This window comes from Argopecten irradians, chromosome 15 (genome assembly GCF_041381155.1).
Source record: "Argopecten irradians isolate NY chromosome 15, Ai_NY, whole genome shotgun sequence".
NCBI classification, from domain to species: domain Eukaryota; kingdom Metazoa; phylum Mollusca; class Bivalvia; order Pectinida; family Pectinidae; genus Argopecten; species Argopecten irradians.
Window position 1 is genome coordinate 16,197,357 of NC_091148.1, and position 17,428 is coordinate 16,214,784.

Here is a 17,428-nt window from a genome sequence, read left to right on the forward strand (position 1 = left end):
AAAATGACCTTAGTGCATTCACATATGTAGCTGTTGCACAAACATAATTCTCGAATTCTGTTATCGCCATTCCTAATATAAGCGACCCTTCTGTGCTGGTATCTAAATTACGTAATCACCGCGATTTGAATTGAAATTTTGTATTGTTATCATCGTTGTGTTTTGTGTTCTGTGTTGTTGTGTTATGTTGTTATGTTGTGTGTTATTGGTGTGTTGTGTGTTGTTGGATGCTGTGTGGCTGTGTTTTGCACGGTGTTGTGTTGTGTGTTGTTGTCGTGTGGTTGTGATGTGTGTTGTGTTGTTGTGTGTCGTGTTGTTGTGTGATATGTTGTGTGATGTTGTGTTGTGTGATGTTGTGTGTCGTGTTGTGTTGTTGTTGTGTTTTGTTGTTGTTGTGTGGTGTTGTATTGTTGTTGCGTGGTTGTGTGTTGTGGTGTTGTTGTGTTGTGTGTTGTGGTGTGGTTGTGTTGTGTGGTGTTGTTGTACAAAAGATGTTATGTGTCAATGGGATCAGACAACAGGCATAGCCTATCTTTGTCTTTTCCTGAGAAGTGTCACTTTTCAACGGGGTCCATTTTCAACGGGTCGGTGTGAAAAGTGCGCTGAAGTTCAGTTTTCAACGGTTTTCGGGGTCATTTTTCAACGTTGAAAAATGACCCGAAGTCAGTTTTTCAACGGGGGTCCATTTTCAACGTTACACCGGTCAAAAGACACTTGAGACTTCACTCCCACACGAGGAGATTAATTCAACACGCAACCATATATACTTTCATGTTTTTCTCATAAATCATTACATATAATCCTTGTACACATACACATCTTTAGACAGTGGCGACGCTAACAGGAAATTAATGAATAAGCAAAATGGCGTGCGAGCGACGAAGGGTCGAGATTTTGGTGTTTGGGGTCCGGGAGTCTCCCCCAGAAAAATATTACGATTTTGAATTGCTGAGGTATTTTTTACGATGTATTGTAATGATTTTTTTGCGAGCGCCGAATGCGCGAGATTTTGGTGTTGGGGGGGGGGGGGGGGTCCGGGGGTCTCAACCGGAAAAAAAAAAATTTAGATGATTTTGCGAGCGCCGAGTGCGCGAGATTTTGGTGTTTTGGGGGTCCGGAGGTCTCCCCCGGAAAAAAAAATATTACGATTTAGAATGGCCAAGATGAGTTTTACGATGTATTTTGAGGATTTTAAAGCGACTTAAAGTTACCTGCTTTTAGAAATTGTAATTGTGAATGCCGTCATATCATTACCGGCTTCACACCTTCAGCACATTGTTGATTAACTCAAAAAATAATGAATTGATTTAATTGTCTTGCTAAGACATATAAACAAATTAAAATTTTAAGAAACATTTTTGAAATAGTAGAATCCCTTGATGGACATTTTTAGTCTTGTTCATGTGTATTGAATTTTTATTGTTAAAGGTTTGAACATAACGTGATTGAACGTTTTAGGAAATGTGCCGCAAAGCTGCAAAAATTTCAAAAATGAAGTACGAAAAATGTGCAGGAGAACCCTTTTCTTCCTACGCCCCTGCAGTTGCACATTAAAGTTTAATAAACTTGGTACCCACTACAGACTGATGAAAATCATGCCAATTAAAGATGGATCTTTTCTCTATTTCTGTAATTCTTTACCTTTTTCTTTCCTCTTGGAAATGTTTTATAACATGGGAAAACTAAAATGAAGTCTATTTATTTAAATAGCAGTAATAGCCACCTGTCAGCCATGTTTTTTGTTTTCTGATTGGTCACCTGAGTTCGGATACAGAGTGAAACAAAGACATACACCGTATATAAGCACCATATATTGGCCTATCAGGCCCATGAAATCAGTCAGTGATGATATCAATTTAACCTTTTAATCTATGAAGAGTATTTGATTCTATTCGATGTAAATCATGCCAATTAAAGATGGATCTTTTCTCTATTTCTGTAATTCTTTACCTTTTTCTTTCCTTTTGGAAATGTTTTTATAACATGGGAAAACTAAAAAAATGAAGTCTATTTTATTTAAATAGCAGTAATAGCCACCTGTCAGCCATGTTTTTTGTTTTCTGATTGGTCACCTGAGTTCGGATACAGAGTGAAACAAAGACATACACCGTATATAAGCACCATATATTGGCCTATCAGGCCCATGAAATCAGTCAGTGATGATATCAATTTAACCTTTTAATCTATGAAGAGTATTTGATTCCATTATATCTGTTACATTTCATATGAAAATTGAGCAAATAATGCTCATAAATGTGTTTCCCTATATAAACTATGGTAAAGACCCTATCCCCTGGGGACAATTCTGAGACCCCAGGGCCATAAAATTCACAATATTGGTAGAGGGCCTTGAGACCTTTCAGTCTATGAAGAGTATTTCTGACAAACAAAATGATACATTTTCGTACGGAACCTACCGAAGCATAATGAGTTAGGTCCTAGGTCCCAATTTACCAGGCGGGAAGCTGCCATGTAAGCACATAAGCCCGTGCATGCACATGTATTAGATTCCCAAAAAGCTAAGTGTGCTACACGGAAGCTTATAGCTATTTGTTTGTAAAGAAAATAAACAATTATATGATAGTATTGCTTAGCAATTTCAAATGGTGGAAATGAAACCACGATCCGCGGGGGATTTTCCCAATAATGGTACAAAACACACGTTCTTTGTAGTCAAACGTAGTAAAACAAGTCACGTGCTTATACCTCATTCATGTCATTGGCCGAAATAAATATGGAATTGTATTATGGGTAACTAGTGATCACATGAGTGTGTGTTTACTTCCAAATAGAGTGATTTCTCTGACCTGGTATTTAGTATATATAATTTGGCCTTTTGACGAAGATCTTATTTTCTCTGTGTTATATGTATCTGTTCTGAAACCTAAAGCAGGTAATTAAATATATATATCTATATAAATTTATAATTCTACGAATTTAGCCGGGAGTAGCCGATCTTCGCTGATCCTAGATTAGACGGTTAGACCTATTGAATTGGTCAATTCGCATTATATCATTTATTTACAAAACGAGGAAATGGCAATTTTATAACTCATTTCATTTCATTATTTATAGTAAAACAGTACATATGTGCAAGTCAGAATCATATGCATGCAATATTAATAACATTTTGGAGTTCAAATATTTTCAATTAAATCACTTTTTCCGAAGAAATGGCAAGCAAACTATCACCATATTTGGAAGTAAACACACAATCACGTGATCACTAGTTACCCATAATACATTGTATACTCCGGCCAATGGCATGAATGAAGTATAAGCACGTGACTTTTTTTTACTACGTTTGACTACAAAGAACGCGTGTTTTTACTACAAAAAATAGATGCAGATGTATCGCGAGTTTGGAGTTTAAAACCGCGTCCCGGCAGGATTTTTAGCCCAAAGGTTGAATCTGGCCATTAAGACCGTAACAAAAATTCGTTGTGCCTTTATATAAGTGTATCGAGGGATGTAAATATTTACCTATATATATATATATATATGGACAGGGCAAGCTAACAAGTAAAGCTGGTTTCCCAATGTGTATTGTGTACCTGTACTGTGACCTTTATGGCTTTTAAATTACGTAACTGGTATTTTTCGTGATTCGCAAGAAAATAAAACATGAAAAAATCATTGTTTTGCATTTTTTTTTTTAATTTTTCATTCGATCTTTTAATATAGTATAGTACGGTATGTACTACATGGACTTGGTACGAATGCCAATCAACAAACACACACAGAGCTTTTAAACGAATTTTCAACCCACGGTTATACCCCTATATTAATAAATAATTATGGCCAAGAGGATGGAAATTCGTTGTACAAAGCAGAGTCCTCTTGCACTCTAACTTCCTCAGCTCGGACTAACAGCTACGTACACGTAGGTTAATTACAGCTGCATGGCCGGGATGTGCAGGATCACAATTTTTAATTTTGAAATCAAATAAATAAAAACCTGAATTAACAAAATCAACGTCGATCCCTGCTGTATGGTACCTTGCTGCATATACACAGTACTAGTGCGTCATGAATGAGTGGACTTTGATTTCCACTTTCAAGACCAGATGTCGACATCTTTTAGTTTAGATGTCGACATCAATAACTGACAAGTCGGTGTCACACCCGAGCATAAACACGATTAATCGCCGAGTCACCGACTTTCTACATAATTATCTTGGAATCATTATGTGGGCAGGTACATGTGGTAAGTCGACATATTCTTCTGTTTATGTCGATATCTTCCTATATGATGTCGACATAATACCTTAATTATGTCGACATCATTAAGTCATAAGTCGGCAACGCGATGGCAGAAATATGCCATCATACTATGGCCAAATATCGACGATTTCATCGACGTAACAACTTTCATATTTGCAGAAATATATATATATATATTTGGAGAAGCCAAGCTACTTTTTATCTTATTCAAACACTCAGATACTGATATTAAAATATTAAAATTCTTATTCTGATATCGAAAAGTGTATTTTTGATATAAAAAAATTCGTAAACTTCTCAGAGAAAATTGCATTTCTGATATGGGAAATTCTAGCTATTCCCGGTATGGGAATTCAATTATCGATATCGGAAATTAACTCTCACACTAATGCAATAGTAATATAATTCCCGATATCGCCGGGAAATAGAATTTTAGATATTAGAATTCGGTTTTAATTTTCAATATGAGAAATAGATTTTCAGATATCAGAAATTAACAGCTATTCCCAAATGGTCGCCTTTTAAGTAAGAATAGTTTCTACAGAAAGTTATTATTTTAGCATCACCCTGCATGGGTAATGTGCCTAATCGCTGTCGGGATAGAACGATACAAATATATATGTATATGACAAATAAAACCCCTGAAATATGGATGGTGCATTAGCATTAGCTGACAGTATTATTTTTAATATTGCTTTGATAATGTGATATTATTGTGTAAATAAATTTCTTGAAAATCTTTGAAATATAAATAATTTAAAAAAAAAATCGAAGGTCCAAAGATAGATCCTTGAAAACGCCCTCCCGGAACTAGTCCTTCGTAGAGATTCGCTGTCGAATGCGCCTTGAGGTCATATGATATCACATGACTCAGACGATGAAGGTGATCATGTGATGTAAAAATAAACAACATGGACGGGTTTTGTGTGGTGGTTTCTTCTTGCCTTTGTGTCCACAGTATCTTTTGTCGACGGAAGCTTGTGTAATTTCCCGCCAAGTCCTATAGGTTGTTCATGTCGGAGGAAATAGCTGCCGCATGTCAGGTGAATTTTAGTTTTGTCACTTCCTATCCAAGGACTTAATATCTCGCATATAAATCCAAGGCATATCAAGCAGACCCAAATATCCATCGAAGTTACGAACCATGCAGGCTGGACAGCATCGTGTTTGGAAAAATGAAATAATCCAAACCCCTAATAATTTGAATTTCCTATTAGAAGGGTAGGTTAATAAAATTATATCATACCAAACAGCAGACGCTTGCTGTCCGATGATTCTCGTATTGAGTGGGTATTGCGCTGCAGGGGCGTAGATTGTGAAAAAAGAGAATGCATTAAAGTCATAAAAACAACTAGCACCCACGAGACCCAAGAACGAATCTCTGTACATAAAACATACTGTTATTTCTATCATTTACATCATTTGATAAACAAGGTTAAACAACTTAATGTCAATCACATCTCGCTGGCACCGTCTAAGTGCGCGAGGATTCTTAGAAAGGGAGGAAAACGGGAGCGTGTACCGAGAGAAAACCCACGTGAATCGAACAGGTGACCACTGGACCTGTTCCACACGTCTGTAGACCTGGGAATCAAGACCCTGGTCCGTGCCTAGGTGAAAGGCGAGTGGCTTTCAACCATTTAAACCACCCGATATACCCGTTCATTCACACTTATGTACTTAGAATAGAAAATAAACTACAATTTGATTTTATATAAACAGTTAACTTACAGTATTATGTATAACTGAATAATAACATTAATTTTTTATTTCACAGTTACAAATTCAAACACATTTGAGTATGGAAAAAGCATGCAATGAATACAGTATAGAAGTTTATAAACAATATAGAGAATGTGTATGGAATATAGGTCACTACGCCTTATATATGTTAGCGGGTTTTTAATTGTACAATAGTGATTACAGAGTCGCTTTCCTAGCCTATCATGCTGAGGGGAATTTCCCTTTAGTTCAGTCGGTAGAGGAGTCCGCAGACACAGTACATTTTAAGTCTGGGGTTCTGTGTGTTCAAGCCCGGCCGTCGAGCGGCACACTACTCCTCGCCTTGTTACAATTTCAGGGCTGTAAGACCACGATACCAATTCCCTAATCCATACGCGAAAGCTGCAATCTGACGAGATAGAATGAGGCTTTCGTTGGAGAAAGAACCTGGTGTTAGGTCATTGTTCACAAGGTGCAAATACGTATTGAAGATAGTGTAGCATCGCGCGAGGGAATAATTTACCTTAAGCTTAGTCGTCTTATAAAGTGGGAATGGGGCTCAGTAAGTCAGGGCGTCCCAGGGTTGCGAGTCCCATGTCTGTGCATTCTCACAACTACACTCTCCGCCACTGTTTTCTAAACCAAGCGAGCATAAACTAAAGGATATTTAGTTACGTGCATGTTAGTTGCCATAATAGGCAAATGGTTGGATTTCATTTTATAAACCATCACTGTTAGAGGATGTGACACCGAGTAGGGTAAGGCTAACTAACTGGTAGTTGTATTTATGAATAGTGTGTGGCTGATCGAGTAGTTAGACTTTGTGCACTCGAGGTAACCTTAATATGTGTGTTCAATAGAAACAACAGGATCAGGCCAGAAACAACAGGATATTGGGTGAGTTGCGGGATAAAAGGTTTCCGTGCTCACTTCGCATATGCCATAGATTGGACCAATCAGAATGGGTGTGCGATGCCACACAGAGAACCAGGGGGAGATACCTCCCCTTACCAAGTGCATGACAACAGTTGCCATAGTGCTGACAACAGTATGCCAATAGTGCTGACAACAGTTGCCACTAGTGCTGAGCAACAGTTGCCATAGTGCTGATTAACAGTTGCCATAGTGCTGACAGTTGCCATAGTGCTTAGCACACAGTTGCCATAGTGCTGATAACAGTTGCCATAGTGCTGATAACAGTTGCCATAGTGCTGACTAACAGTTGCCATAGTGCTGACAACAGTTGCCATAGTGCTGATAACAGATTGCATGCTGGTGCTGACAACAGTTGCCATAGTGCTGATAACAGTTTCCATAGTGCTGAATAACAGTTGCCATAGTGCTGATTACAGTTGCCATAGTGCTGATAACAGCACACGGTACATATGTATGACATACGTACTTACGTTAGGACACTTAGGGTGTATTATATATAGTTTAGGGAGTGGGTTGCTGTGGAGTTAGCTGGGAGGAGGGAGCGAATAGGAAGGGATGATGGTCATTAGCCCAGGCTTTTGGCAGAAACTTGTGGGGGGCTAGTGTTATCGTTAGGTACAAAACTGTAAATACTTCTGTTCTCTATTCTTACTTTGTTATTGTTTACCTGTATAATTATCTATTACTTAGTACAATAAATCTCCATTTAAACCTTATACAATGTTTTATTGAAATTAATTAGGGGTTTGAGCTGTCTCTAATCAGCTCCACATGTGTTACAGTGTTGTGTGTTTCTACTCTTGGGGTTTGTCTGCTGACTGGTGTCGGGGGATTGTAAATCAAAACTATACAATCACACATTTGGGAATTAACAGTGGTTAAGGGGGTGGGTGGTCCGGTGGATATGTAACCCCTGGAGCATCGATGATGAATAGTTGCATGGTTGTATGTTTAACTGCATTAGGAGTTCAATTAATTTTACTGAGAATTCCAAAGTTTTTGCTTAAATTGATCCCTGAAAATCATCAAAATTCTTCAATTATCCGATTTCAAAGAAAATTAATATGCAAGGGATTTCAGAAACAATCAGTACTAAGATAAGCAATTGCCTGTAAATGCCCCCTTCTGAGTTTTATGTAAAAGGTTTTAATGGAAATGTTTTGAATGGAAATAAGAATCTTAGTAAATGGAAGTGGAATTTAGTGTTCTGGGTCATGGAATATAATGGAAATGGATGAATGGTTGATGAACTTTGGTTAACCACCATTACCATGATCACAATTTCTACAATAAATATACTTCCATTACATACCTTGAGCAAGCACAGTGTACTTTGGTCCATTAGCTGGAGTGGAGCCGTTTCTTACAGATGTCAGTTTTCTACTTTGTTTTAAGACTTTTAATTTATTTATCAATTAAACTTTAATTTACCTTTATAAAAATATGCTCTGATTTTGCCTTATTCTCATTGGCTAATACATGGTCATGTAGTGTTTGAAATAAAGCATGTCGACTGGTAGAATCTAAAATAAAGACCTCAGGATATAACGCCTTAGGTCATTATTTTAATTATTATACTAGAACACCATACAAACCTCGAAACAGGTCCATAATTGATATACATGTAATATTATTGCTGCATGGGTTTTTTTCTACAAAATTATTGAAATAAGGATAAAATGTAACTTTACCATCTAAAGTTTTGAGGTCACCCACATATACATGTATGATACACCTGACTAATTTATAAATTCTTATGCTAACTATACTTCATTGATTTGTCCTTTAACTGCACGATCATATTATGCTGTATTATGTAGATTTTCTGTATACCTGGTAAGGTTGTCACAGCAACCAAAAGAAAGTGACAGATTGTGTTACTAGCAACAACTGTGACCATGTGTGCACTCACCCATAACTAATGGGCTACTATAATAACTTATACTGAATCATTCACACTCAATATGGCACAAGATGGTACAAGATTATATGAAGATGAAATAACGTGATTTTACATTTCAGATATATATGAATACGTGGTATAATTGACAGACAGAAAATATCTGAATGGTACAAAACGACCATAAATACACAAAAACAATCTGTGAAGAAGTGATATGAAAATTTCCAGCTCAGGAAAGACCATAAAGTGGCATGTTATTGGTGTAATATTGATTGTGTTGCTGATTCTCCACCAGGTAACTTGGCAGTGTAAGCAGTACTGGTCTCGGCAGACGGTCGCTGCTCCAGTTCAGCTCACTCTTTACTATGAAACGCTGTGTCCCGACTGTCAAAACTTCTACAAGAAACAGCTCTACCCCGCCTACAAACAGGTTGGGGATATAATGAACATAACCCTGGTTCCCTATGGGAATGCACATGTGAGTAGACAGCTTTATGTTTTCTTTGGTAAAAAAATAACATGAGTCAGAGTCTGTTCATTTAAAGTGAACAGTCGGGCAAGGATGGCTAAAGTAGGTAAAAATGGTGTGAATGTATCCAGTATAATTTCTTATGAAATGGAAAAATAAAATCTCTCGTCAAAATCTGTCTTCGTACGAAGAAATTAATTTTAAAGTATGGAAATTCTAAAACGTCCTCCCGGCTCACTTTGTCCGTGGTTACATTTCCACGCAGCCTCGCTTTCAATTCTTTCAACTTTTCTTTACTTTAATGGTCAGAACTGGGAAACTAAGCAGAACTCGGCCGTCGTATTAATATGCGAGAACTTTTGGAAGGCTAATGAACGCATTTAGACTGGTTTTCTTTGCCCGACTATTCACTTTAATTATAAATGTGTATACGTATATATACATACAGTGTTTGCCCCGCATCACAAATTAAGACATTTTAAAGTTATATAACATTTATGAAGCAAGGTTGATCTTTGATGGTGACAACTAAAACTCAATTAACTGAAAGCGGGTCATATATCAAAGTCATTGTTTTAGAGGTCAAGGTCACTTGATCACCATCTCTGATTTAGGCATGGTAAAATCATGTTGCATGTGCATGCTGAGATTTTATGAGAAGCTGTTTAGAATTACAATTAATTCAGTTTCTTTTCAATAACTATAAGAGGTCTAATTGATAAGTCAATTAGTTCTATCATCTTTTCTTATAATTTTTATAAAGGAGAAGAAGACTACAGAGGGAAAATGGCAGTTCCAGTGTCAGCATGGAGAACAGGAATGTGTGGGAAATATCATAGATGTAAGTATATGATTGTATACTGACATCATACAATACAATCTACATCATAGATTGATGTAATGGCCAGGCCACAGTGGAAAAGTGATTTGAAATAAAGGAAACAAAAAATTTAACCAAAGAATTTATGAGATTGAACAGTTCTGTTTTTTCACTGTCTAACATACTTCAATAACATCCAATAACATCCAAATGTAGCTGAATTGGACTGGGTTGATCATTGATGATGATGACTCAGTCGGCAGAGCATCTGGCTAGTGTTCGGAGGTCCAGGTTCGAACCCCGGTCTGGCCACTACAGTTTCTCTCCTCCTGTTACACTAATAATAAGTCGATATGGTTGGTTTTGCAATTGACAAATTCTGTATGTTCTTTGTTTGTGTAGGCCTGCACGATCAGTATTGTGAAAAACTTCACGTTGTATTTCCCATTTATCTACTGTATGGAGGAGAAGCTGTACGAAGGCAATATCAAACCTCCAGAGGCCGCTGACAAGGTAATTTCATGTACAGGACTTTGTATACTGTGTTATACATGTAGTTGTTTATTTTTTTGTGGAGATAAAATTCGTGATTCAACATATTTCTGTTTTGTATTTTATAGTGCGTAGAATTTTTACACATTGTCAATTTTTAACAGTTTTATGCTACAAGGGTTATCATTATTTTCATCTTTCATTTGTATTTGCTGGTATTTAAATTCCGAAATATTAACTTTATCGTAAATATAAAGAAATTTAATCCCCTGAATAAAAGCGACTATACAGTATGGACATACAGTGGAACTTGGTTGATACGAACTCGGATAATTCGACAACCCGGCTTAATACGAAGTACTTTGACGGTCCCGGCCGAATTTCCTCTTTATATTTGTTTAAAGAACTCGGATAATTCGAATTTGGAAAACCCGAAGAACTCGGATAACACAAAGTAAATTTTTGGTCCGAATGACAAAAAATCATACATAAAACGTTCGCATAACTCGAAACAAGATGTTTTTGGACTAAGAGATCGCCGAAAATGCCGATTTTCTTTTTCATACATCTGCCGTAGAACGGCTTTTCAAAATATATATTTAAATTTTCTTGTTATAATTATGCAACTACCATCAGTGATTTTGACATCTCCTTTTTCGCATCGTTTTACGACATCAAACTAGTCTATATATACCAAATAAAGAGATAGTCAGTAGACATGAGAACTCGCTTAATTCGAACACCCGGATAATTCGAAGTTTTATCTCGGTCCCTTCGAGTTCGTATTAACCGAGTTCCTCTGTACATGTACCTTTAATACTAAATACAGTAGAACAAATTTATAACAAACACGCTGAAAAGGAATTTGTGGTTATTAAGTAGCAATTTTCATTCCCTGTTACGGTTCATATAAGATGCCTGTAATAGCTGGTATGTGTATATATATTTATAACGAAATGATTTTGTTGGTCCCTAGAGGTTAGTTATGTAAATACAGAAGTGATGCTTCTGCCAGTTTCATAAAAAAAAAGGAGAAAAATTGCTAAAAGGAAGATATACATTTAAAAATACAGGTAATGCTGTACATATAATGGCAAGCTACAAACATGAAATGAGATTTGAATCAGATTCATTTAATAAATAGTAACACAATCATATAAAATTATAAATAAGTATTTTTAATTAATTTTAAAGAATGACGTTAAAAGAAATGTTAAAAAGGATCTAAAATTATAAAATAAGGTTACACAATTGTATATACATATATTCTTTAATTTATTTCAGTGTGCAAAACTGTTAAACTTGAAGGAAATAGATGCCATCTTGGCCTGTTCTAATAGTGATGCTGGAAACATGCTTGAACACCAGATGGCGCTACAAACAGATGCTCTACAACCTCCCCACACCTATGTACCGTGGGTCCAACTAAATGGGGTAAATATTAACCACTCACTATTAGCGAAAGTGCAGGGAACAAAGGTCAAGGTCACTGTTAAATCACATAACATTAGAATAAACTGCCTGTAAACCAGGAGCCATGTTGGCTGATTGGTTAAGATATTATGACTATCACAAGCCCTCCATCTGTGGTTGCAATTTCAAATGCCATGTGAGGCAGTTGCTAGATACTGTGGTTTTTCTCTGGGTACTCCAGCTTTCCTCCACCAACAAACCTGGCATGTCCTTAAATTATTGGTTTGGTTTGTTTAGTTTTACGCCCTATTAACCGCCAGGGTCCATTTATGGACATGCCAAGTTTGATGGTTGAGGAAAGCCAGAGTACCCAGAGAAAAAAACACCGAACAAACAATGAATCAACTTATTAGGGCCCCGCATCGAGATGCGGGTGCCCTATAGTAATCAGGTTGTCCGTCCGTCTGTCCGTCTGTCCGTCCGTCCGTCCGTCCGTCTGTCCGTTTTTTTTCTTTTGCACATTAATGATGGAAGGGAGTGGAGTATTTTCCCCATATTTTACATGATGATTCCCCATCCATCCTAGATCTGCTTGGTAATTTTTCAGGCTGAAATTAAATTAAAAAATCGGCCATCTTGGATTTTAACATTTAAAAAAATCACAATGTTGTTGCTCTTAACTGATAAACATTTTGTTATAACATTATGATGCAAAGTTGTTCAGAATTAAACAAGGAGTTGACTGTCCAAAGGTAAGGTCATGGGCCAAGGTTACTAAGTCAAAGGTCAAGGTCAAATTTAAAAAAAATTTATTTTCTCATGAACATTTTGCTACAACATTTATAATGAAGCAGAGTTGTTCAGAATTAAACAAGAAGTCAACTCACCAAAGTTTTGACTGACCAAAGGTAAGATCATGGGGTCACTGCATCAAAGGTTGTGGACACATTTTCCATTTTTGGACTTATTAACAATTTGTTATGGCATAATAAATAAAATTATTCATTGCTTAATATATTAATTAAAGTCAATATGATTTGAATCAAAATGGCTACATGATATGATTAGAATCAAAAAGGATTCAAGTTAAATACTTGGAAGACTTTTTCCAAAGAATTATAATAATGTACCACCATCGGTTTCCCAATTAATGTTGACATTAATTATTTATTAGCAACATATAGCTAACACGGAAGAATTCGTTGTCAAAATACCACTTTTTCACTTAAGCACGTCAGACACATAGCGGGGCCCTTTCTGACGTTTCAGTGTTCTAGTTTTCACGCCAATTTAATTTCTCAACTTATCGTCATATTATTCTAAGTACCCGGAAAAGAAACACTAACCAGGAGCAAATACCCAGCAACTATGACTGTTATATAATAAGAGTTACTAAAACAATCAAACCAAACCGGACAATAAACCAACTTATTTTCACGGCAATATGATTTCGCAATTTATCGTCATATGATTCTACTGTATCCTGAGCTTGGCAAGTTTTCATTATTTTTACTTGCCTTTGAATTAAACCATGTGGAGAATAAGTTAGTTTTACATTTTCCTATGTCAGGTTGAGAACTAGTCATGCTGTGAGATATTTACGTGGCCATTTTTGTTCCAGGTTCACACTGAAAAGATAGAGAAGGAAGCTGAAAGAGACCTGGTAGGCCTGGTGTGTGACACCTATATGGTAAGTATCAAAGCTGTGTGTATTGATAGCAAATGTTTGTGATAACAATATTTGATCTAAATTGTTCCATAACTGAAATCTGAGTTGTCCCCTAATAACCAACTTTTAAATTAGTTCCCCTCTAATTGGCTGATTTACAGATGATAATTATTTAGGCACATATCGTGCTTGACACACACATGTACCTACCAGGTCATGTACCTACCAATATCAGAGCAAATGTTGTAGCATATACAATGCAAAGCCATGTGCAGTACCCGGGCAGTTTGATAGACATTTGGTGAACTATCATCAGCCCATTGAGTTGCTCATTATAGCCAATCTGAGTAGCTCATTATAGCCACTTTGAGTTACCTCCTGTAGCATATCAGACTTCCTCCTAATATATGTATATCCCCTATCCAAGGGCAAAGCTAAGTGGCTCACAATAGCCAAGTTAAGCTGTCCCCTAACAGCCAATCTGAGTTGATTTCCAATCTGTTCTGTCCTCCACCCTTCCCTTACAGGTTATTGCTCAAAGCCAAGAGTTATCTCCCTGTTCATTGAGTGGTTAAGACGAATTTTAGGACAGTATATTAGAAATTGAGTTTTGAGCTAACATTCCAGGCCCCAAAATTAATAATGAAACAGTCTGAAGACTGAAGTTCAGACTTAACAAATTACAGATGACGTTACAAAAAGTTACATCATTCTTGTCAGTTGATTGGCTAAGGGAAAACTTCAGTCTAACACTGTTTCATGATCCTGGGGTCTGTAATTGATACACATTTTGCAAGATCTTTGAGAAATATGCATGCCTGTCATTAAAAATTTGGACAAAATTAGAGTTATCTCCCCTGTTCACATTTTTTAGATTATATTTCTCTTAATTACTTCTAATTTGCCTTTACTTTATACATTGCAGGGTGAAAAGCCCCCAGCATGCCAGAAAGAACTGAAGTTCAAACACAGAGTTTAGATGAAGAAGGAAATATTACATGGCATTTAGCTTTCTTTATGAAAATTCATAATATGATCTTCTTGTCTGGAATCATGATGCATAGAAGAAATTTGGTAGATCTCACATTTTAAATTTTGTCAGGATTCATGATGTATGAAAGAGACTTTGGAGACCGTGCATTTTTAATTTTGTCTGGATTCATGATATATGGAAGAAATTATTTAGACCTCGCATTTTAAATTGGATTTTCTTAGAGCTGAGTAAGGCAATAGATGTAGACCTGAAAAACTAAACAGCAGCGAATACTTACAATAGGTAGATTTTATTTTTGCCCCATCGATTTGGTATCCTTGACTTAATTAACTCTATCATTAAAAGAGTTTATGATGCATTTTTGATTCAAAGTTGTTTCTAGAAAGTACAAGAAAAGCTACATGTTTATGCATGATGATACAAGTGTATAATTGACTGATCGTCAGGTGTAATATAGCCACGCCTCGTACTTGCAAACTCACATGTTTTAATTCAATGTCTGAGTAAATATCGCAGAGCTCACAATACAAAATGCAGTGTCATGTGCAGTTTTATTGACAGCTTGCGATTCATCAATTGTGCAAATGTCAAGAATTGTCTCCCTCTGTTGTTTCATTAATAATTAAAGTTATGATATTGTTTCTTATTATAATTTACATACTGACTATTTATTAATATCATTTGTAAATTATTGTGCATGAATTGTATTGATCAAAGTATTTGATCAAGACATTGCTCCTATTTTGATTAGCTAATTTACGATATTGATTAATAATAAAAGAGCTGTGATATATAGTTAGTAATACCATTTTCAAACTATTTTTGTTACATTGTATAACAGTTTTATTTCACGGATGATTTATTTTCACTACCAGTATATTCATGTTGTAACTGAAATATGGGAATTCTAAATACCAGCGAAATATTCAGAAATTAATTGATGTATCCAAAGTGATGTTCAATAATTCAAAGAATAATAGGAATTAATTAACCACAAAATTCAACCTTGGTGAATATGCTCCGTACAGGAAACCGCGAAATATTGACTCAGCAAATTTAAAGTGCTATACAGTAAGACATTGTTTATGCCATTTAATAAATTTATCATACTCATATGACCTTTGTGATGTCACAATTAATACAAGATGCCAGCATTAATTGTGTTAACAAAGCCAGTTTAACTACTTTGCTAAAAAAAACCTTGATTTTGAAATCCATTTACTCAGAAATGTGCATGTGGGTTGTTTTTTCTGTGTGATAACTTATATTTGTGTTAATTTCATGAATTTATATTCAAGATTTAATTTTGTTCTCGATAATGCTCCAAAGTTGATAAGGATATATGTAAATATGTCTCGCAATATTGTTTTATAAAAGCTCTAATAAGGAAATGAACATGTTAATACTTAAAAAGAAAATGTGTACTGTCTATTTAATATTATTCTGATCCATCAGAGTGATGTTAAATATTCGTATTTTTGTCTGGACCAATAAACCTGTATCAAATTAATGAATACAGATGTTATTATTGTGATATACACAGATACAAGTTGATTACCAGGAATTATATAATTGATGCCAAAACGCTTTAACCCACACAGTGGTGTTCCGATTAATCGAGTTCATCATCGTTGGTTTAAGTGTTTGATCAATTAATTGATTAAGAAATCTGTAATCGAGTTTCGTCGGAATTGCCCGATATCATGATAAACGAAAGTGTATAGTTAGCCGGTCAGTAAAATATGCAAGAAATGTCACAGAAAACTTGACACAATCAATCGCTTGTGTGTGCTGTTGCTCACATCATTTCAAATAACAAACGTCTAAACGAATTGAAGAGCGCATAAGCACTTTGTAGTAATGTAAACATTCAGAGGAGTATTAAAAACATGAGCGACCTGGGAACATGGCAACACTTGAGTCTGTAGAAGAAAGTTTGTACAATTTTCCTGGAAAACGTACACATCAAATATAATCGATTTTAATCGATCATCGATTGGTTACACAAAACTGATGATCGATCATAACATTTCATCCGATTCCCAACACTACCAACAGTACAATACAGTTTACAACAAGAGATCAGGTTATTGAATCATTTAATGTATCAGTCAATTATCACAAAAGATCACATTTAATCTACTTTTAGTATAAATATATACATGTATATAATACAGTGTAATTAAATACAACTTTATATTATAGTGTCTGTTTAATAATTTAAAAGATATGCCCATCACATGACCTGTCACCTGATAAAATAATATATAGAATTATCTCATTAACCCCTAAAGACACATTTAGACTCTTCTAAATCAAGAACTAGACCAGTCTATTATGAAATTTCAGGGGTGAATGAGTTAATGTGTATTGGAATGTTTCTACAAATTTTGTTAACTTTGATTCAGTTGTTTTGGAGAATTTGAATACTGTATATAAACATGGATATTTTCACGAGTGCTAAATTTCGCAATTTACATGCATACAACTTACGTGGTGTTATTTTTGCAAAAGATACACTATTGGACAACAAAGATCATATATGTACAACATATTATGTGCTGTGGAATTTTTGCAATTAAATAGCCTTCATGAAATTAGTATAAATTTCCCCCTCACGTAAATCTCAGTGCTTACAGCATGTTCTCTTTCATTGTTACAAATGGATAAGAAAATCATGCACAAGGCAGAACAGCCAATGAATGAAAGACAAAGGACAAATTTCAGATGGAATAGCTAGGCCTCCAGTCACTTCATCTCAGTTGATATAAAAGTAATTAAATACA

The 17,428-nt window shown here is 35.6% G+C and overlaps 1 pseudogene; it reads left to right on the forward strand.

Annotated features, from left to right (window-relative positions):
- The first annotated feature begins 864 nt into the window (after positions 1-864).
- On the forward strand, positions 865-16,156 carry LOC138308628 (gamma-interferon-inducible lysosomal thiol reductase-like; annotated as a pseudogene).
- Positions 16,157-17,428: the final 1,272 nt, after the last annotated feature.